At 39.6% G+C, this 23,281-nt stretch overlaps 1 long non-coding RNA gene across 2 annotated transcripts in view; it reads right to left on the bottom strand.

The window, feature by feature from the left end:
• The window catches only part of LOC119805137, a 54,323-nt gene extending 46,329 nt beyond the window's left edge, over positions 1-7,994 (bottom strand). For both annotated transcript variants that reach the window (XR_005283873.1, XR_005283874.1), the window contains exons 1-2: positions 7,894-7,994; positions 719-761 (exon numbers count right to left, since the gene is read on the bottom strand). This is a non-coding gene — a long non-coding RNA (uncharacterized LOC119805137). The remainder of the gene's footprint in view (positions 1-718; positions 762-7,893) is intronic.
• Between the last annotated feature and the right edge of the window lie 15,287 nt (positions 7,995-23,281).

The following is a 23,281-nucleotide window of genomic DNA, read 5'->3' as shown; positions in this document are numbered from 1 at the left end:
TTATGAAGATCAGACTGTCCTCAAATTCAGAGATCCACCTGCTTCTGCCTCCTGGGTGCTGGGATTAAAGGTGTGCAACATTATGCTTAACTCTGACAGTTTCTTAATAAGACTGAGAATTGATTTTCTACTGCTAGAAAGTTTGTTAAAAGGTTTGTATTTTATCAAATTATTATTCTACACCCATTAAGATGGAAATACATTTTTCTTCATTGTTTATTAAGTTGAATGGCACTGGTAGAATTGACATTAGTAGACTAACGTAGAGAAAGATGATTTTAAAAAGGTTTTTAGTTTTCCTTTTAGAAATATGGGTTAAAAATATCACATTCCTGGGAGATGTGAGAGCGCCGTATTACGAACTGGTTGTGTAGCTATTAGCTGACTGGCAAGCATCACCTTTACCAAGAGCTAGCAAGTCTAAGAAATAGCCTGAAAATTAGCTGAATGATTGGGAGGACATTTTGTTAGTTTGAAGTCTTCTTACTTTACCTTAATTCTAGGGAAAAGAGCTTTACAGAAACTACTTAAATGCAAATAACATGTCACCCAAAAATCATGAAACACAATATACTGGTTTGCCACCCTTCTTGGTAAATATGAGGGACAGAATGGTCCCTTTCTACCCACAAGAGTACCCCACCAAAAATGATTTTAAACATTTGCAAGGCCCAGACAATGTTAATGATGGTTCATAGCAATAGTATGAAAAACGCACCTTTCTTTCTCTTGCCTGTCCTCTTTTGTCCAATTCAGAAACCCTTATAAGAAAAAAAATAGCAGAAGGGAATTAGAAACACTTTTAGAAAAATGATAATGATAAGCTAATGTCTGCATCCCCTTTTCTAGTTTTGCAGCCACTGCAGACCTGAAATGCAAGGTGGAAGACTGAACTTTAAAGGAACATTAGAGCTCGAATTACTGCTGATATTTTAATCAAACTGAGACTTTTCTATGATCAAACATAAGTGAAACACACAAGAGTCATGGCAACTGCCTTAGTTCTGATCCAAGGGATAAGTATGCGCCCTTACAACTAGCAATAGAAACATCAGTTCTTTTCCAATCATACCTCCTGTACTCAACAATAAATTCTCCAATTTATTGGTTATATTTTCCCTAAATTTAACCTAATGAGATTATATTACATATTTTAAATACTTTTGAGTTCATATTCTGTATTTTGACTATATGCACTCCCCACTCCTCCCTCTAATTCCTTCCAGATCCACTCTACCCCTTCCTACTTACTCCCTTCCAACTCTGTGTCCTCTCTTCTTCTATTCAATAATCTATCAAGTTCAATTTGTGTTAACTGTATATTCCTAGGAGTGAGGACCATTTGCTGGTGTGTGATCATCCTACTATGGGCCACATCAGAAAAAACAAACCTGAATCTCCCTCATCTAGAAGTTATTAATTTTCGTAGCTCCTCACTTGGGAATGGGAGCTCATGAATGCCTCTCCCATGCTAAGATACTAACCAGCTTGATTGTGTGCAGGCCTTATACAGGTAGCCATAGCAGCTGTGTGTTTATGAGTGTAGCATCTCTGTCATGTCCAGAAGATACTGTTTTGCTCTGTTCCTCCCTGACCTCTGCCTCTTACAATTCATTCACCCCCTGTGCTGCTGTGGTCCATGAGACCTTCAGAGTGGGAGGCTGTGATATAGATGTCCCATTTGTGACAAAGCACTCGCTCTCTTTTATTCTCTACACTTTGACCAGTTGTGAGTTTCCATCTTAATTGCTGTGAACTACACAAAGAAAATTCTCTGATGAGGTCTGGGAGCTGCACTAATTATGGATGTAGAGATGCAAATTTAAAGGGCAGCTTGATGTCATGTCCATTTAGCAGAAAAAAATATTAGTATGTTTATCCCTGGGGCCTGAGAGTTCCTCAAAGGGAATAATAGGAAAGGAGGTTTAGATGGGGACAGGTATGGGAGAATTGGACAGAGGAGGGGACAGGGAAGGGATAATTAACACTAAGGTGTTTTTAATACTTTATAATAATGTAAGGTTAGCACAAAGTGGACTTGGTGGATTATTGAAGTGAAAGAGAGTTCATGGAGTTGGAACAGAGTGGGAAGGGGTGGAGGTGGACCTGGAAACAGTTAGTGGAGTAGTAGGGTGTGCATATGAACAAAATGCAGTGTTTATACATATAAAAATCCACATATGTGTCCACATATGAGAGTTTAATGGGAGTTATCCTGTACAGGAGATAATGTGCCTCCTAGAAGTCACAGATTGCCAAATAAAATGTCCAAGGGCATGGGACACTCCCCTTCAATTGCTGATCAGAGGTCTCCCTGAGACCCACAAAATCCAGGCTATTGCCACTGCTTTGGGTTGCCCACTAGAACTTGATGATAAGATCATATTGCTGAAGGAACCACATATTTTGTTCACAGCATACGGGCAAATCAAGTTGGTCCGGGCCAGAAAACTTCCTCATTGCTGGCTACTTTTCATGGTCCTGAATGGTTCTGTGTAGGCTGCTGGGGGGAAGTTACCAGTCTCATACAGTCTTATACCTTGTGAAACATTATCATCACAGGAGTGGGATAGCCAACTGCTTTCTGACTTGGCTACAGGGGAAAACACATGCCTGATACAATAAATCTGGCTATTTTACGTAGTTTGAATGTTAAAAGTACAATCATCACAAGTAAAATTTTATTGAGAGTATTTTGATACCTATTAAATTACTAAAATCTTAAAATTTGGAATGTTAAAATTTATATTACTTAGTCATTAGCAGTTTTACTCCCTTAAAACATCCCTGCATGATTTGGCATCAAAATAACAGAAGCCTGGAGAATCTACAGATTATTGAAGTTCAATGTGGCTTGAACAGTTTGTAGAATTTGCCCGTAAGTTCACTTAGGTCTGTTGTTTTGTGCTTACATAAGAGGGAATTTTCAGCTATTGACTCAGGTTCTTCAAAGCTTATTTACTCAGATGTCTTTTCAGTCAGGTTTAATAAGTTATATTTCCTAAGGAATTTTATTTGTAAATTTCAAGTGCCTGGACCCTAAGGCTGATCATAAAAAATCTATTATTTTTAAAGTTTCTCATTTACTTAGTCATTTATGTTTTCTACATTTTTACTCCTGATATTGTTTAATAGTGTTTTTACACACACACCCAACACACACACATTTTTTATCTTTTTCTTTTGCTGTGCTGCTTGTTTTGTTTTTGTTTTTTGTTTGTTTGTTTTTCTTTTTTGGTTTTTCAAGACAGGGTTTCTCTGTAGCTTTGGAGCCTGTCCTGGCACTAGCTCTTATAGACCAGGTTGGTCTTGAACTCACGCCTGCCTCTGCCTCCCAAATGCTAAGATTAAAGGCGTGTGCCACCACCGTCCAGCTGCTGCTTGGTTTTTAATTAACACAGAAAATAGTAGATTTCATTAGGGCATTTTCACACACGTCTTCCTTGATTCTCCTCAACTGTTTCTCCCATTCCCCTGTTTATCCCACATGCACCTTCCATCTCAAGTAGTCCCAGTTCTGCTTCCATGCCATTGTGTTTCTATGCCCTCTCTCCCTACCTCTAAACTGTCTTGTTACTTTCTCCAAACAGCTTGGGCTAGCATGAGCAGCAAAATGCACCTAAGCAAACTCAAACTTTCCTAATTTGTGCAGAAACAAATAAGAATAACTGCTGCTTTCCTACTCATTCCCATGTCTCTGAAGAGACAGAGAACTGGCAAATCTAACTGTGCTTTGGGTGGGGGGCAGTATGTTTTTAGAAATCGCACAATGAGCTGTCTTTTCACCACATTCAGAAACTGCAATCAAATTGATTGTAATTTGGACATCAAGGAGCTTAGCTGTTGCAATAGGTCTATCATTCTCTGATTTTTTTTAACCACTCAAATTTTGTAATAATGTCCTGAATAGAACCACAGCATAGTTCTCTTGTGGTTGCAAACCAAGACATTACAAATACTTGCTAAATTTGCTTATTTAATGGTAGAATTCTAAGTGAAGGTTAATTGTCAATTTCTCTCTCTCTTAAAAGACATTGGAATGTAAGATTGCCTATTATCTTGTTACTCCCCTGTGTTATTGTAGAATAGAAAATTGCAGAATAGTTTCCCAGGATCTAAACTCGAAAGTCATCCATGATACTTTCTTCTCACTACATCCCTTGCAAACATCTTTTTACTACTTCTTCATTCATATTGTCTCATATATCGGCCCTTCTTTTCCAGATTCACTGCCTGGTTCTGCAGCATACAAGGAATAGCGTTTGAATACATAAGCAGTATACCTCCACTTATTCTCTAGAATACCTTGTGATTTATTACTCACACGGAACATAGACCTATATTTCTAGGAGTCATCATTTCAGTCCCATATTCATAAAGCCTCAATAGTTGCCAAATAAAATATAAAGTTCTATATTTCTGTTCTATAAAATAAAGCTAAAAATAAGGCAAAAGAGTTTTTTGGCTAACTCCCATAATTTATAGGCCGTCAACATTTCAACACTCTCAAGCCATGCCAGCTATCTTTTGAAAGGAAAATAACTATAAATAATATTCTGGCAAAGGAAATTCTAATTTCACACACAGTGAAATTATCTGATTTTCCAGGTTTAGGAAGATTAAAAAGAACTTAACCTTAGGCAGAAGTAGTTCTCAAATCCTTTGTTAGTCAGTCTATGACATACTTCAATTGTTTATTTTTATTGTCTAAGAAAACCCAATTTTTATTCATGAAAACAAAAATTCCTATAAAACATAAAGATGGAACAAACCAAAGAAACAGTATCATAAAAAATGAAACTATAATTTTCATATGGAATTCTCAAAGTATAATTTAAATGAACTAATACGGTATTCTCCCCCTACTCATAGGAGATATGTCTTAAGACGCTCATCAGATGCCTAAAACAGATGATAGTAGCCAACCATATAGACACTGTTTCTTCATATATCTCAGGCAGACTATGCAGTATCATTCCAGTTACTATGCAGTACCAGTTAATCCATCATTTCATGTTTTATACCTTGCTGGGTTTTGTTGTCATTGTTGTTCACTGTTGTTATATCACTAGTCTTGTGTTTGAGGATTACTCAAAGAGAAGCCCTATAATACCATGACAGTAAATCTAACAACCAAGATAACTATTCAGTAGTCACTTATACTAAATCACTGTACACAGTATGACTATGCTAGATGTGGAATTATTGATGTGAGACGGAGTAGGATGATTTGAAATCTCACCATGCTTCTGGGAGTGTCATTGAAAATATTCGAATTGTTTATTTCTAGAGTTTTGCACGTGGTAATTTTGAGCTACAAGTGATTGAAGTTAACTAAAGGTGCAGAAAGTGAAATGTTAAATAGGAGGAGCCTACTGTATGTGCATAGCACTTAAAATTGTGGCCCACAGAAATACTTACTCAAATGTTTACAATGATTACTACATGACAATTAATAGAAAGTGTGTGATATCTCTATAAAGACAGACATGGATTTGGATTCTATGTCTCGAATCAGTGTTTGGTAGTATAGGACAAATCATTACATCCTCCTGGGCCTTGGTGTCTTCTTTTGCGAGAGAGAGATAATAAGAACTACCTTGAAGAATTGGAAAAACCAAGATAATGGAATGAACATAGCCTGTATGATGGGCACCAGACTTGGTGCATAGCAAGTACTCCATAAATTCTTACTATTATTATTCATTGCTATACATTTCTCTCTCTATTCCCTAGACTGAAATATCTATCACTTTCATCATTCTATCCTTATTTGAACTCTATTTACTCTCCTGAGAATCACAGCAGCTTCGTCTTCCCTCACACCCTAGAATTTACCTCTTTAATTTACACATACAAAGTATCTGCAGTAGAACACTATTTTAAAACAATATTATAAAGATATGTCATGTGCCATAATTTGTTCATTTAGAAGATATTATGTTCAGTGTGGACTCTCAGACACAAAAAGACAAACATCACATGTTCTCTCTTATCTCTGGCTCCTATGTCCAAATTTTCAGATCTGAGTATGTGACCTGGTGTAACTACCAAAAATCAGGAAAGTAAAAATTGATCATGGTGGAAGGGGCCTAGAGAATGCAATAGCAAGATATGAGTGATATGTAAGGAAAGGTGAGAAAATTGAGGAGGAAGAGGGCTTGAATTTGGAAGAAGAGGGTAAGGCCAACACAGAAGGAGATGGAAAGAAGAACAAAGAACACTACTAATGGTTGAAAGTCTCTATATATAGTTTTTGAATTAAATAAAATTTAAAATACAAATTATATATATACATATATGTGTGTGTGTGTGTGTATGCTTGTGTGTGTGTTAAATGAAATATACAATTTGGGATGGCAATGGTTTCACCAAAAGCCATAAGCCAAGTGTTGGCTTGAATGAGAAGCCCCCATAATTCCATGCTTTGTTCCTAATTGTTTGAACCGTTAGGTAAAGATTAGGAGCTGTGGCCTTAGTGAAGAAGGTCTGTCAATAGGAGACAGCTTTGAGGTTTCAAAAGATTCTGCCAGGCCCAGTGTCTTTCAACCTGCTGAGTATGGATCAGGATGTAAAGCTGTCTGCTACTGTGCTATCACCATGCCTAATTCCTTCCTACCATGATGATCAGGGACTAATCCTATAAAAGTGTAAGCAAGACACCAATTAAGTGTTTTGTAAAAGACTGGGCTATTGCTGTGACAGGCCTGACCATGCTGTTGTTTGGAGTAATATGAAAGACTTGAGAATTTGGGGCATGAATGTTTTAAGTGAGGCTTAATGGGACATCGTAGCACAAGCATGAAAGACAGTAGTATTAGGGCAATTGAACTATGGGAGCCCAGCTCAAGAGGTTTCACAGGGAAAGAAAGTTATTGGCTGCTCTAGAGATCATTTTTGTAATATTTTGGCAAATAATGTTGTAGGCTAAAAGGGCTGGCCAAAGAAACCTACCCAGGGCCCTAAAACTAGAGCCAGTGAAAGAAACACACCCTGACCCTGAAACTAGAAAAGACCCTGAAACCAGTAAAGAAACCAGTCCTGGCCCCGGAAACCAGAACCAGTGAAAGAAACACTGAACACAAAACCAACCAATCCCTGAGTAGGAAAGCCAATCAATCCCTGAGCACAAAATCTAGCACTCTGACCCTGAACCCAGAGTCAGCAAAAGATACACTTTAGCCCTGAACACAGAATCTAAGAAACACACAATGATCCTGAAACCAGAGCCAAAGGAACATACTTTAGCCCTAGAACCAGAGTCAGTGAAAGAAATAGGCCATGGCCCTGAAAATAGAGCCAAAAGCCAACAAAAAAGGGCCAGTGAAAGAAACACAATTTGGCCCTGAAACTAGAGCCAAATCTGCCCCTGACCAACTAAATCAACCAATCCCTAAACAGGAAAACTAACCAATCCCTGAGCAGAAAATCTTCCCCCTGGAAAATTCAGTCTGTTCAGTTGTCAGCTGTCCTTTCCCACCCTGGCAGAGGCAGCCACTCTTCTAGGCTCCTCATTCCCAAATAAATCTCTTTCTTAAAAGTGTTTTTTTGGTGAAAATCTTTTGCTGGCATAGAGCACAACCTTTGCAGAGACATTCCCTTAGGGTACTGAGCAGAAGAAGTAACAACTTCTCACCAGAGCCAGAGAAGATTTCTACATTTCTGCAGGGGTTTCCCCTTTAGCAGAGTGAGGCAGGAGTAACATCTTGGGCTGGAGTTGAGAAGAAATGAATACCTCTGCTGGAAAGCTTCCTTTGAGGAGGGACAAAGCTCAGCTATAACAGTTTTCTCTTAGAGTGAAGCAGGATTGCTATAACCTGTGGGGAGAGCATCCCCCACCACACCCCAGCTGCAGGTATAGCCTAACTTCCCACAAAGTCAGGGTATCTTTACCTCCAGAGCTGTCCCTTTGTAGCTTCAGGTATAGTCTAACTTCCTGACAATCAGGATAGTTTTTCCTCCAGAGCTGTAACACAAATATAGCTGCTTTTTGCCCTGTGCAAATAGACATTGCTCAATTGAAGAGTTTTGGATTAATATCAGTGGAAATTTCAAAACTGTGTCACATGGTCATCAGTGATCATTCTTAGGCAGTTCTACAATGAAAGCAAGTTGACTAAAAAAGTTATACAAAATGTACAGTTTGTAAAGAGAAAGAGAACAAAGAAGTGTAATATTATAGTTATGTGTTCAAGTAAATAAAAGGTTTAAAGAAAGGCCTGATTCTGAATGGCATAAAGGGAGTGGTAACCTCAGGGCAAAACTCCACCCAGTTGTTGGTGAGGGAAGTCCAAAAGATTCCCAAGACAAAATGGGCTATTGCTTTTTCCCCTTGGCTGCTTCCCAGAGGTTGAACATATGTCTCTGTTGCTGAAGATATTGTACTATGAAGACAAGATACGATGTAGAAGCTTTGAGTTGGGTCTGACCTGAAAGACTTATCCCTAAAGACTAGCTTTTATATATCAGAAGGTGCTTTACAAACTGCCATGGCAGGGTCGATAAACAGTTCTACCCAACTATGACACCTAATAACCACAATAATAGTGAACAAGGCAAGATATCCCTAAAGATGTAATAGGGGCAAAAATACTTTGGGGATAACTAACACCTGTTTAATTGGACTTAAGTCTTCCTCAACAGAAGGAAAGTCATGCCTGGTACCAGAAACTTATCCAATTACCAAGTGCCAGTGAGGTTATGGATCTTAGAAGAGAACCTACTATTCTTTACTAGAATGGCAAAAGTCCTAACTGCATTCTAAATATTTATCTTATCCTTATGCCCATAGACAAACGTAACTCTCACCCCTCATGAAAAACTTTTCATTGCAATAGATAGAGGGCACTGTAATGATCTGTCCTGTCCCTTTAAGAGACAAGCCACTCCTCCTTCCACCACATATAAGGAACAGTGCATTCTGGTAAGGATGTGGAGCAAGGAGAACACTCCTCCATTTCTGGTTGGGAGTACAAACTTGTTTAGCAACTATGGAAATCAGTGTGGCAATTCTTTAGAAAGATGAGAATAATTCCAAGATCTAGGTGCAGCACTCTTGGGCATATATACCCATAGGATGCTCCATTCTACCACAAAGACACTTGATCAACCATGTTCATTGCTGTCCTATTCACAATAGCCAGAAATGGAAAACAATCTAGACGTCCCTCAACATAAGAACAGATAAAAATGCGGTACATTTACACAATGAACTATTACTTAGCTGTTAAAAAATTAGATCATGATATTTGTAAGCAAATGGATGGAACTAGAAAAATCATCTTTAGTTAGGGTTTCTATTCCTGTGAAGAGACACCATGACCATGACAACTCTAAGAAAGGAAAGTATCTAATTAGAGCTGGTTTACAGTTCAGAGGTTTAGTCCATTATCACCATTGTAGGGAGCATGGTGGCAGACATGGTGCTGTAGAGGTACAGAGTTCTACATCTGGATTGGCAGGCATCAAGAAGAGAAAGAGACACTGAGCCTGGCTTTAGCTCCTGAAACTTCAAAGCTCACTCACTCCTAATGACACAATTCCTCCAATAAGGCCATACCTACTCCCATAAGGCCACTTTTCCTAATAGTGCTACTCACTATGGGCCTATTTTCATTCAAACCACCACAGTAACCCAGACCCAGAAATAGAAATATATGCAATAGTCACTTATATGTGGATATTAGTCATTAAGTAAATGATAACAAAGCTATGGTCCATATACCCAGAGAGGTTAAGTATAGAGAAAAAGGACTAAGGGAAGCACATGAGTCTCCCTGGGAGAGGGACATAAAATAGATTTTATGGGTAGATGGGGGCAGGGGTTGGGAATAGGAAGATCTGGTAGGGAGGAAGAGGGCAGATAGGGTTAAGGGGGGGAACTTAGGGAGAGACAGCTAGAATTGGGGGGCATTTGAGGGGTGGTATTGTCACGGACAAGCCTCAACCAAAACACCTCTTGCCAGGGTAGGGGTGTGGGGATTTAGAAATATTAGTAAAGAATATGAAGATGCATGTGAAAATAATGAAACAGAAAAACATAGAATAGTACTGGGAGGGAGTTCCAGTGAATACTGAAATTGGCCATGTTTAATTTCCAATTGCTTAAAATACCCTGACACTAAGAGGTAGAAGTAAGATTTTTAAAAACTGCATTAACATGATAGAAGGAAATGAATAGGCCAGCTGAAGGTTGCAGGTTACATCCACGGTTAAATATTCTGTTGCTAGCATAACAAGTCATGCTCATACCCTAGACCAAAACATTCTGTAGGCAAACAGCTCCCTGGGTGGAATCCAATGTTACATCCTTAAAGGAACGGGAACCTCAGTTGGATCCTTAGACTTTTGTTTGAGGTAGAAATATATCTACTTCTCTATTTCTGACATACAACAAGGTCTAGATATTAGCCACACCTGTTGACAATAACCTTGAAAGAGCAGAACTCTCTGATCTGAATCTAGGTGGGACCTTTGTTTGAGGTAGAAACACAATAAGCTTGAAGGAATAGAAGTAAGTTCCAACTTTGGTCAAGGTGGACATAGGCTCACATTTTGGGGCCTCCACATGGTATAGGAATCTAGTACAGTGGAAACTTTCTAAAGTATATGATGGTGACCCTAATGAAGTCTCAAAATTATAGGGGAGACAGAGTTCCAACTGGCCATTTCTTGTCACTGAATTAAGCTTTCAGTATCATGGATTGGTGGCATACATTTGAGCTGTTAGCCAAAGGGTTCCATGGAGATCCCCAAATAATCCATGCTGTTGCCAAGACAATAGATTGCTCTCCACAAACTGACAGCAAGGCCCCATTGCTGAAGACAACACCCACACAAACTCATGAACATGGAAAGGCTGAGCTGGAGCCTACATAGATTCTTCACCCCTATATGCTAGTGTCTTTGGTGCAGGAAGGTACTCTGCAGGCTACCAGAAGAGTAAAATAAACACCAACCCAGACACAAACTCTTTTATAATGTAGTAGTGCCTGAAAATTATACTAGGGCAACAGTGTTACAAAGCTTGTGGGAGTAACCAACCAATGTCTGATTTGACTAAAGGCCCCCTCCACAAGATGGAACCACTTCTGTCACTGCTTGGGTGACCAAGAACCACAGACTAGATAGCCCAGATATCTAGGGTAAAAGCAAATACTGCTGGTCTTTTTAAAAAAATGACTCCTAATAATATTTTGCTACATTCATAGATCAGTGCCGTAGCCAACGATTATCACAGAACATTCTTCCTACAGCAGATGGAGACAAATACAGAGATCCACAGCCAGACATTACACACACAAAAGAGACCTTGGAACACACAGTTCTAAATGTAATGTCTCCATCAAATCCCTCCCCTCAGAGCTCAGGGAAACCCTAGGAAGAGGAGGCAAAAAGAGTTTCAGAGTCAGAGGGGACAGCTAACACCAGTAGACTAAGTCCCTCTAAATCAACTGAGCAAACTTCATAAGAACTCACAGAGACTGAAGCAGCAAGCACAAGGCCTACATGGGTCTGTACCAGGTAAAAAGTTTCTGTATCCCAATAAGTCTCTCCGTCAATGCAATAATCCAAATCAGACCAAATAATCCAAATTAGAAAACACCCAGGTTTAATGGATACAAATGTTCCCGGATGGCTTTCCAGCTCTTCAGAGAGGAGACAGGGAAAGAAGACCGGAAAACTATGCTTTTGTTCTCTGGGAGGCAGTTTAAATACCCTATGGGAGTAGTCTTGAGCATCTCGGGAGAGGGGTCATTGTTTGGTCGGCTTTCTTGGGGGGGGGTGTGGAATCTGGACTGAGGCAACTCACAGGGGAAGGGGCTTGGGATGGAACTTCCACTCAAACATTCTAGACTCCTTGGATATATGGATGCCAGTGACTGGGCTGAAGCCTGAACCGAAACATTCCAAACTCTTTGGGTATATGGATGCCAGAGGTTGGGGTGACGCTTCTACCCAAACATCCCTGACATTTTGGATATATGGATGCCAGGGGCTAGGGTGATGCTTCCACCCAAACACCAGGTCCTCTGTATATATGGTATAGCTTTCAGTTTAGAATTTTTATGAGACTCCTGAGTATGTGAACAAATGGGTCTTTGATTCTTGTGCCTTTTCTTGGGACTCTTTCTTCTGTTAGATTTCCTTGTCTAACTTCAATGTCATAATGGCTTTTGTTTTATCTTGTTACTTTTTATTTTGTTAATTTTGTTGTTATCTCTTAGAAACCTATTCTTTTCTAATGAGAGACAGAAAGGTCATGGTTCTGTAGGGGAGGGGGAAATAGGAGTAGCAGAGTTAGAAGCATTGTGGTTCTTCCAACTGAGAAAGGTGAAGCTCAGAAGGTTGAGGGACTTGCCCAGTTCCATATAGTAAGTGACCAAGCTGAGAACTCTCCCTTCCAAGACCAATTTCTTTCCATTTGAGTTTCATAGAGAAGCTGATTACTCTGTGTATTCTTACTGTTTTGACTCACAATGGCTCTAATTAATTTTAAATAAGGGCTCAAATTCTCCTGTTAGAATGACAAGCTTCAGCTTCTTATTCCTTCTCCCTGGGTAGAAATTTCCCAAGGTGGAACGGAGAAAAAAGATGAGGTTGGAGGGGTGATAAAATTTTAATGACAAAGTCTGAGCCTCCCCTTTTCTGAGGTCAGTATGCTTTACTTGACTGTTACCTCAGTTGTCCTGCAGACCTGGGGCAGCTTACAGGGCCCACTGCACAGACAAAAACACTGAGCTTGCATCTCCTACTGATGCTACTCACATCAGTTGTTTTTCTGAAATGCTGAACTGGTAACACCATTCTTCTGCTTCAGATCCTTGGGTGTCTTTCTCTACAAGGAGAGCAGAAGCCGGTTTCCTAGGGAAGGCTTGATAAGCCTGCATCAGCTACACGTTCACCAGTAGCTCCATCACTGTATCCGCTTTCACTACCTCTATCACACTGAGTGCCACTGCTTAGTGGGCCTTCCCACCACAGCACGTGTTTCCTGTTCATTTCATATCCAGAGGCCTTTGACCATGCTGCTTCTGCCCTGAGTTCTTTTACATTTCTGCTTGTTGTAACAAGAGATGCCATGTCTGTGCAGTCATTTGCTTACAAGGTATCTTGGGCATCCCTTCCCAATTTCAGAAGGATAGTTTATTGTTGCCCTTCTCACTACTCTGCTGGATTTTGAGCTCTTAATGGACAAGAATTGTGTCTTATTCTTTTTGTTTTCTATGGAACGCAGTTCGGAATCAGGCATGTGGTAGTAACTGAAAGGGTGTTGAATGAATGAGTAATGAATGTGACTGGCATGCTGGCAAGGGGCAAGAGCCTTGAATAATATTTTAATGGATTCTCATCTGCCACTGCCTCAACCTCACCTCTTCCAATCTGACTGATATTTCATCTTATCTGGAGCCTCTGGAGGGACCCTATAGATGAATCACAGCAGTGGCCCTTGGTATTTTGGAGCTATCATATGCAGATAACTCTACAAATGTATTCTCCCTTTGAGATAAAGCTCTTGGCCTGCTACAAATCCTTAGTGGTAATTGAACAATTAACAATGGATAACCAAGTTATCATATAATGTAAGCTGCTGCTGTTGTTTTCTGACCCATTATATCATAAATAGGATTCACACAACAGCTACTGCAGAAATATTATGTTTATGATCAGTCCACAAGTCCTAAAGACACAAATAAGTAATGAAAAGTAGCCTAAATGACTATAGTCCCATACTAACACTGCAATGCATTCTATCACCAAGCAGAAGCTATTGGGTAATGCATTATGACTGATATGCTAATGAATAGAACACTATTTATAGTGTTTATACATTGTTTTGTAATTTATGCATGCACAGATAGAGTGGATAGTTTCAATATTATAATACCTTTCTGGGACTACCCTGAAGGACAGTGGTGAAAGAAAACCTTGCAGTGGGCATAATTTCAGACAGGCACATCATGATCCACTTTGCTTGGAAAGAAAAATGACCAGATGCGTGATTACATAATGACTCACAAGGCTGTAGCCAATGTTTTGGCTGGATGATTGCAGAAATGGAAGGGATGTGATTGGAAATTGGCTGAAAAGACATTTGTGGAAGGACTATATAGATAAGATTTTTCAAAATTAACAAAGAATATATTCCATATAAATCTTGCCAAAAGGTTTCTTAGCAGAGAAGGATTTAAATAATCAAATAGATAGGTATTTTTTTTTGTTTGTTTGTCTTTTTACTCTTTGCTCTTTGGGGGTCCTCTGCCCAGCTCCCAAATAAATACATGGAGACTTATTCTTATATATGAAAGCTCAGCCTTAGCTTAGTTTATTTCTAGCCAGTTTTTACCTTTTGCCTCTGGGCTTTTGCCTTTCTCTCCTCTATATTCTTTTCTTTCCTTCTTACTCCATAGTTGGCTGAATGACTGTGTGATTGACCTCTGGTGTCTTCTCTCCTTTTCTCACTCCTCCCTCTTTTCTTTTTCTCCTTCTATTTATTCTCTCTGCCTGGCAGCCCTGCCTATCCTTCTCCTGCCTAGATACTGGCCATTTATCTCTTTATTAGACCAATAAGATATTTTAAACAGGTGAAGTAACAATAGCTTCAGAGAGTTAAACAAATGCAACATAAAAGAATGCAACATATCTTTGCATCATTAAACAAATATTCAACAACATAAACAAATGTGACGTATCTTAAACTAATATTCCACAACAGATAGATTTATCTATTCTATATATATCAGCTTGTTTCTTTCCATGTCCATTCTTGTCATTGCTCAATGGACTTGTGAATAAAGGGGCAATCTTAGCAAGAATATAGGCTATGCATGAGCTTTTTCTCACTAAGGCTGACCCGGTAGCCTTGAGCCAAGAGTCATGGAAATACTTCAAAGACCTACAGAATGTGGTATCTAATTTGTTTAATGATATTTTTAATAATAGTCTTTTCATGACAGTAAAACACATCTGATCCTGGCAGCACCAATTTACTTCAAAGACAATGGGTATAGAAGAAACGCCACATGGAATTTGTTTCCTTTATGGCAAAAGCTAACCATGTGGGCAAAGAAACTGTCCTTGCCTCAATTGCTGACAGTTGCTGTCCAAACTGGACTAGCAGGATGCAAGAAAGGGGACTGCCAAACTTTGTCAAGACAAGGTAGGAGAGTCCTTCAAAATTCCCTGCTTCACAGGAAAGTGTTACAGAAGAAATTTGAATGACTATCCAGGAAGCCTAATGTCCCTGTCATTAGGTAATATTTCATTCTTTTGGAGTTGAAGACTAGATAGTTATATATTTTCTTAGTTATGATAGAAGATAAATGAGGTACAAAACTTTGGAGTCACAAAGATAGATAATGGAATATTTTATGTGATTTTGTCAAGTACAGATGGACTGGATATTGTAACTGCAATTTTTACTTGATAACTATTTTGTTATATATAATCTTACTATGTTAAAGTTAAAACCTTCCTTTTAATTAGACATAAAGAGGGAAATGCTGTGAAATAATCCTTTTGTATACTGTGAATATTTGTCATTGTGATTGATTTAATAAAAAGCTGATTGGCCAGTAGCCAGGCAGGAATTATAGGTAGGACAACCAAACTAGGAGAATGATGTGAAGAAGGGCATAGTCAGAGGAGATGTTATTCAGCTGCCAAAGAATCAGGACATGTAGAAAATGAAGCAATAAGCCCTGAGTCATGTGGCAAAGCATAGATAAGAAATATGGGTCAGTTTAAATGTAAGAGTTAGGTAGTAACAAGCCTGAGCTATCAACCAAGCATTTATAATTTATATTATTTATATTAAGTCTCTGAGTCAGTAATTTGGGAAGTGGCTGGCAGTTGTTTGGGATCAGGCAGTTAGGACAGGAAACTTCTCCCAACACAACAGTCTAGCAAATGTTACAATGTTATCAAGGACCATTTGACTATATTACCAGAGGGAAATTCTACTACTATTCCACAAAGAAGCAATGAAGAATCTGTCTGTAATGCCACCTCTAAGTTACCATGGCTTGTGATTAAGGCCATTGGAAAACTAAAACAATTCAATTCAAGCAGGATGATGAATGTTCTAGACTCTTCAGGAAGAAAAATGTGGATAACTTCTCCAAGTAATGAACTAAGACTTGCTGAGATACTTGCTGAGGTGGGAGAAAATAAAGAAGATTGTAGTCATCAGGTCTTTTCATCAGGACCATAGGCTCTCCAATAATGACTGCTATTAATTATAAAAGCTTGGTCAATAGCTTAGACTTGTTTCTAACTTGCTCTTATAACTTAAATTAACCCATATCTTTTAATCTATGTTCTTTTACATGGGCAGATTACCTTTACTTTGTATTGCCTATGCTGCTTGCTGTGTCCTCTGGTGTCTCCTCATGACTCCTTCTTCTTCCCAGTGTCCTCTGTACCTGAAAATCCTGCCTAGCTATTGGCTGTTAGGGTTTTTATTAAACCAATCAGAGTGACACTTCTTCACAGTATACAAAAAGATTGTTCCACAACAGAAGATTCTCTACAAAACTATTATGTCAATGTGAACAGCTGTTACATTTTTAAATGATGGGAAATAATCAAAAAATCATACTTTGTTGTAACGTGAGGGGGCTGGCTTGTTGGGGTTTCTGTCCTGCCCAGTTCCCCACATCTGTCAAGCCCCAAAGAAAATCACACAGATATCTATAAGTTATAAAGCTGATTGGCCCATTAAGTCAGGCTACTTATTAGCTCTTGTAGCTTATATTAACCCATTATTCTGATCTAGTTTAGCCATGTGGTTCAGTACCTTTTTCAGTGGGGCAGATCACATCCTGTTGCTTCGGTGGTCTGGGCAGGAGTGGGAGAAATGAGCTTCCTCCTTCCCAGAATTCTCTTGTTCTCATTGCATCATTTCTACTTCCTGTATGGTTTTTCCGTCTATACTTCCTGCCTGGCCAATCAGCATTTATTTAAAACATGATTGACAGATTACAGACAATTCTCCCGCACCACTTTGTAAAGCAGGACTATTATATGATATTCAAATTGTTGTGTCCATAAACAAAATTTTATTGGGCTACAGCTATGATTGCCTGTTTACATATTCTATAACGGCTTTCACACCACAGAATAGAGTAGTTGTGACAGAAAGCACAGGATTATAAAACCTAAAATATTTTCTATCTGTTACTTTATAAAAAAGCACCCTAGCTTATAAGACCCAGGTAGGTAATAAAGCATTTTTAATCAGTAGGAATAATCCAGTAGTTAGGAGAGGAACTATGGACAAATATGTGAATGTCAAATATATAATATATATATGTACTCATATATATATGAATATATTCAAATGTTGTTGTCACCTTTCACAACCACCCATGTTTTCAAGCAAAACTTAACCACAGACTGCTAGTTTACTGCTTAGTTTAATAGGTATAAAAGGCAGTGTGAGACTATAATCATTAATTAGTTTAAACATTTTTGAACACTTCCTATCTTAATTTGGGTTCTCTGTGAATAGTCCTTGAGACAAGAATTTGCATGTAAATGGTTTATTTGGAAGGCGATCCCAGGAAAGTGAGGAAATGAGACAGGGAAAAGCAGGCAGCTAATACAAGATATGTGTTTCAAAAAGTGGCACTTTGGGCCACTATAGCTTAATTGCACTAGGAAAGTTAGTGTAGAATGTTCACCTCAGAGTTAAGCCAAAATGGTAAGGGAAAACAAGAGCTTTAACCCACCAACTCCTGTCAGTCTGCCATGTTAAGGGTTCTTCCAAGAGACTGTTGATCCTTTGCCCTTCTGGTCTCTAATGTGTTGCAGTCCAGAATAAGCTGTAGTAGTAGTAGTAGTAGTAGTAGTAGTAGTAGTAGTAGTAGTAGTAGTAGTAGTCAAATTAATCCCTTAGGTAAAGAGATGCAATCACTGGTTAAGCTGGTGTTTTCTCAAGGGGTGGGACTGAGAGGGCAGATGTGGGGAATGGAGCCTGTTGCATTTCCTATCTGAACACTCAGACAAAAATGCAGCAAAGAAATAAATATTGACTGGATGTTTTCTCTGTCCCAAATACTATTCTAAGCCCCGAGAATACAGCTGTGAACAACACATGAAAATCCCTGCCCTGGGGTAATTTATATTCAGGTGGGAGAGAAATAGTAAACAGTACGAATCAGCTCTGGAGTTTCTGAGAAGAGCTGAGAAGGGCTAAGGAAGCAGCAGGATGCTTCATCCAGAAGGTGGTCAATGGGAGAATGATGCCTGGACAGAGCTCAGGGTTCTTGTTATATTTGCCATTCTCCCCTTAGAGCTGCTGTAAGAGAATCATTGAGTTTGAAGGAGGCATTTAAAAATCAATTCCGGTTCTGCATCCTTGAGGAAGGAGTTCCTATTAACATTCAAAGACTCCTAACAAATCAACATATGAAATAGAGATGCAAGGAAAATGCTACAAAGGGCAAGGGGAGGATAATTATAGCCAAAGGTTGAAGCTGGAAGGCAAAGCCTTCCTCCCATCCCCCACCTACTTCTATTTTTTTTTTTTATTAGTCAAAAGCACATCTTCAGTGTGGCCTTTCATAGACACTGCTCATTCCCAAGCTGCTTCAGGAAGCCAAGGGGACTAACAAAGCTCCTCGACAAAAGGGAAGAATTCCTTAGGGGACATAGAAACCATAGCAGAACAGCCTTTGTTCCTCTCCTCTCTTCTGCACTAAAATCATGTCTGCTTTCACACAATATATTTGTTTCTGGCCCTAAGGGACATGTTCTTATGACTCCTAAATCTGCAGTGTGTGGGTTTGTATACTTGTACAGATAATACACACTGATAACAGTTTCAAAACATAATCAAAGAACTGGAGAGTCAGCTTAGTTGCCTTCCACGCAGGAGGGCCTGAATTCAGTCTTTAGTACTATATTTTAGTTTCAAAAACGAAAAAATTAAGAGTATTTGACATTAAAAATGCTGGGCATAATGAAATATTTTGCATAAACCGGTTGTTTTGTGCTAATATTACAAAGGCCTGAGTTACATCTGATAGGAAAATAGAGTTGAGACGATTGAAGGAAGTGACAAGAGCTGGAGAAATGAGTTTAGGGCAATAGCAAAGCTAATCATCAACCTCCACCTCACAAGATACATGCCTTTGCCCTAAGATTCCTCACTTCCATACAATACTCATGCTTAAATATTTCTGTTATTATACATAAATATATATTTCAGGTCAATAATTAGTTTTCGGTTTTCTTTCACTCATTAAACTACAATACAATTCCAAATATCAAGAGCACAGTCCCAGATCTGAAAACATTTAGAACAAAGTTGAGGCTAAATGACATGTTGACAATACCAAATTGTCAGCAGAGGCTAGACTGAAACATAAAATACTAGAAATGAAAGACCTCATAAACATGGAGACGTTAACAACTATGCTTATGACCTAGATTACTGTCATCTGTCTGTTCTGTATAAATCAATGACTTGGGAATGCATAGCTTATATATGCAACTGCTTGGGTTCCGGCTTCACCCTAGCCACTGGCATCCATATATCCAGAGTCTGGAATTTTGGGTGGAAGTTATATCCCAAGCCCCTGGGAGTTGCCTCAGTCCAAACTTCACCTCCAAGAAAGCCTGTCAAATGGTGACCCCTCCTCAGAGATGCTCAAGATCACTCCCACAGGGTATTTAAATTGTACCCCAGAGAACAAACACGCGGTTTTCCGGTCTTCCTTCCCTGTCTCCTCTCTGGACAGCTGGAAGGCCACCCCGGAACACTGGTATCCATTAAACCTGGACCTTTTCTAACTTGGTGATTTGATCTGATTTGGATTATTGCATCGGCAGAGAGGTATATTGGGGCGCAAAAACTTTTCAATTGGAGGTTTCACCAAGGGACTGTTTTTCTCACCAACAAAGGACCATGTGAAAAAAAAAAAAAAAAACTACCCTCCCTTGCACCTGCTCTGTGCCAGGCAAAGATTGGCTTTGTCTGGGTAAGTTCTGATTTCCAAGTCATTGCCTTAGAGGCCTAGGGCCTCGTGCGATTTTCGGGCTGTCTTGCTGAAGATGCGGAAGATGCGGCTGCACCAGGTATCCGACCAGACTGGGACAAGGGCCTGCCTTGTCCACGTGGGATTCCTTTGTCAGAAAACGTCCTGTTCTAGGTATTTCTCACACCCTTCTGTTTTCTTGACCCAAAGTCTACCACAATGAATGGATTAGGTTAGGCTATGTCTCCTGGCATAGAATTATAAAATGGGTACCCACAATTTGAGGCCTGATCTCTGAATGTCCTTGGGCTGCCTTTTACAAAATCTTTTTAAATTGGGGCTCTCTGACACCATATGTTCTTAACGCCTAAAATTTTTTGCCGGTGTGAGAACAAGTAAATAAACTCCCCTTATGCCCATGGTTTCTGGATGCTGTGTTCCTGCTCCCCCCTTCCCAAATCCTCCTCCCTGCTTCTCTTGCTCTTTGTCTGCATTCCTGGCATGTGATCTGGTCACATTGGGATTCTCCCTACAATGAATCCACTCTCCCTTCCTTCCACTCTAAATTGCATAGGTATTCTGAAATTACCTGGCGCAAGTGAGAAGGAAACACGGAACACACAACAAACCCACTTAGGAGTTTATTAGAGGGGGCATGTACAGGCCTGGGGAAGTCAGTGTGCAGAGAGAGAGGAAGATGGCATGTCCATCTTTTAAAAGCTGCCTGATGCATGGGCACAGGGGGGTTTGACATGGCTACGTCATACACAGATGGGGCTCAGGCATGTGTGCAAGGGCTTAGCTGAGTCATACGTAGATGATGTAATTCACAAGGGGGGGGGTTAACATCCCCTGGGGGGGCATTAGGCACTTCTGCCTGAGGGCTTGTCTGCACCTGCATGACCCCTAGAACCAGGAAGTATCAGTCCTATGTGGCAGAAATCAGTACATATTCAGTCCTTATGTTCTCCTTTACAGCATCTGCTGATGGGGCCCTCAGTGGGATCAGCTGTGTGCTCGCCTGGCTTCTGCAGCCTACTCCAGGATTTTTAAGTTGGTCAGCTGACGGTTTCCTGGAAAAAAAAGTTTTGTTTGTCGGTTTGTTAATGTATATGTAAATAATGTGACATCAGTATGCTTGTATTGTCTCTCTGTGTGTATGTGCTCGTTTTAAAATGTGTAAAACTTGTAACTCCAGATTACAACAGCTCTGGAAAAATACAAACACGTGGATAGCCGCCGTTTTTGATTGAGGTCAAAGTGTAAACCTCAGCGCCATCTTTGGTAAAAGTACCTAAGTGTGCTGGCTCTACCGAGGAGACTGTCTCCTCATACCAAGTTAAGGCAGTTTTTTAAAATCTTACTCCTACCTCTTAGTGTCAGGGTATTTTAAGCAATTGGAAATTAAACATGGCCAATTTCAATATTCACTGGAACTCCCTCCCAGTACTATTCTATGTTTTTTGTTTTATTATTTTCACACATGTCTTCATATTCTTTGCTAATATTTTAAATCCCCACGCCCCTACCCTGGCAAGAGGTGTTTTGGTTGAGGCTTGTCCGTGACAATACCACCCCTCAAATGCCCCCCAATTCTAGCTGTCTCTCCCTAAGTTCCCCCCTACCAGATCTTCCTATTCCCACCCCCTGCCCCCATCTACCCATAAAATCTATTTTATGTCCCTCTCCCAGGGAGACCCATGTGTTTCCCTTAGTCTTTTTCTCTACACTTAACCTCTCTGGGTATGGACCATAGCTTTGTTATCATTTACTTAATGACTAATATCCACATATAAGTGACTATTGCATATATTTCTATATCTGGGTCTGGGTTACTGTGGTGATTTGAATGAAAATAGCCCCATAGGCCCATAGCGAGTGGCACTATTAGGAGAAGTGGCCTTATGGGAGTAGGTGTGGCCTTATTGGAGGAATTGTGTCACTAGGAGTGAGTGAGCTTTGAAGTTTCAGGAGCTAAAGCCAGGCTCAGTGTCTCTTTCTCTTCTTGATGCCTGCCAGTCCAGATGTAGAACTTTCAACCTCTTCAGCACCATGTCTGATCATTTGTTACTTTTTATTGGTGTTTTATTTTGAGACATGGTTTCTCTGTGTAACAGCCCTGGATTTCTTGGAACTCACTATGGAGACCCAAGATGGTCTTGAATCTGGCGATTCACCTGCCTCTGACTCCCAAGTGCTGGGATTAAAGATGTGGCACCCCACTGCCAGCATTATTTGCTACTCTTAAAGATTTACTTTTGAGTGGACCCACACTTAAAAGTAGAAACTCTCTGTGAGGGCAGCCTACATCTCTTGGCAATCTATTCCTGTCTTTTTTCTTTGGCTTCCTTCATTCTCTTGGCTAAAGTTTATCATATTCTGCAATTTCCTCATTTGTTTCTTTAGAGCTATAGGTGAGCGTTTGTTTGTGGGACACTTGGAGTAATAAGACTTTGAATCTTAGGTGCTTTGATCCTGGGCTTCTTCCTGTCTTTGTGTAAGGGCTTTCTGACAACATATTGGCAGTCATCTTCATTAGAGATACTGGAAAGTTTCTGGAGTCTGCTAGCCCTTTGTGTAGCAACCACTTAGTATCTTTCAGTCTAGGAATAACCTTTCCTTCTTCTTTTTGTTTTTACTTTATTATTTTACAATAACCAAGTTGAGAACACTCAGATCAGATCCACAATGCATCTGCAAACAGATCTGCACTTCCTCTTTCCCTTTCTCCTTGATCTGTAACAAGAAGCTTTTATTTAACAATAGGCACTCTGCTTCATGGAAAACCTTGTTTGTCATTGCCATCACAACTTCGAAACTTGCAGTCCACTCTTAACCCAGAGCATCAGCAAGTACTTCTGTGGCCCTGCACTTCTCCCAGAAAGTGCAAAGCTTGAGTTCATTGTCCACTTGATTTTCTGACAGCTGGGAGCTACAGAGGCGATATCCAGCTTCATCTTGCTATAGCCGGCAACCTAGGTAACCTAAGCTGTGCCATGACAAAAAGCTAATGACAATAATTTAGATTTTGCAGAACATACAAGTTATTTTTCTCACATTCTACTTTGTTTTGTAAGCAATATTTTGAAATATGAAAGCATTTCTTATATAAAAAATAGGTCACAGACCAGAACTGGAATATAAATGACAGTTTGTCAACTTCTGTCCTAGATTGCAAGCCACCTAGTATATTAGTCATTATTGACACATAATATTATATATAACAGACCACCCCCAAATTTCATGCTATACAGCAACAAATCTTTTCCTTTTAGTGACATATCTATAGATCAGCTAAG

Source organism: Arvicola amphibius, chromosome X, assembly GCF_903992535.2.
Source record: "Arvicola amphibius chromosome X, mArvAmp1.2, whole genome shotgun sequence".
Lineage (NCBI taxonomy): Eukaryota > Metazoa > Chordata > Mammalia > Rodentia > Cricetidae > Arvicola > Arvicola amphibius.
Note: the sequence above shows the minus strand (reverse complement) of the source record. Positions and strands in the feature narration are given on the sequence as shown.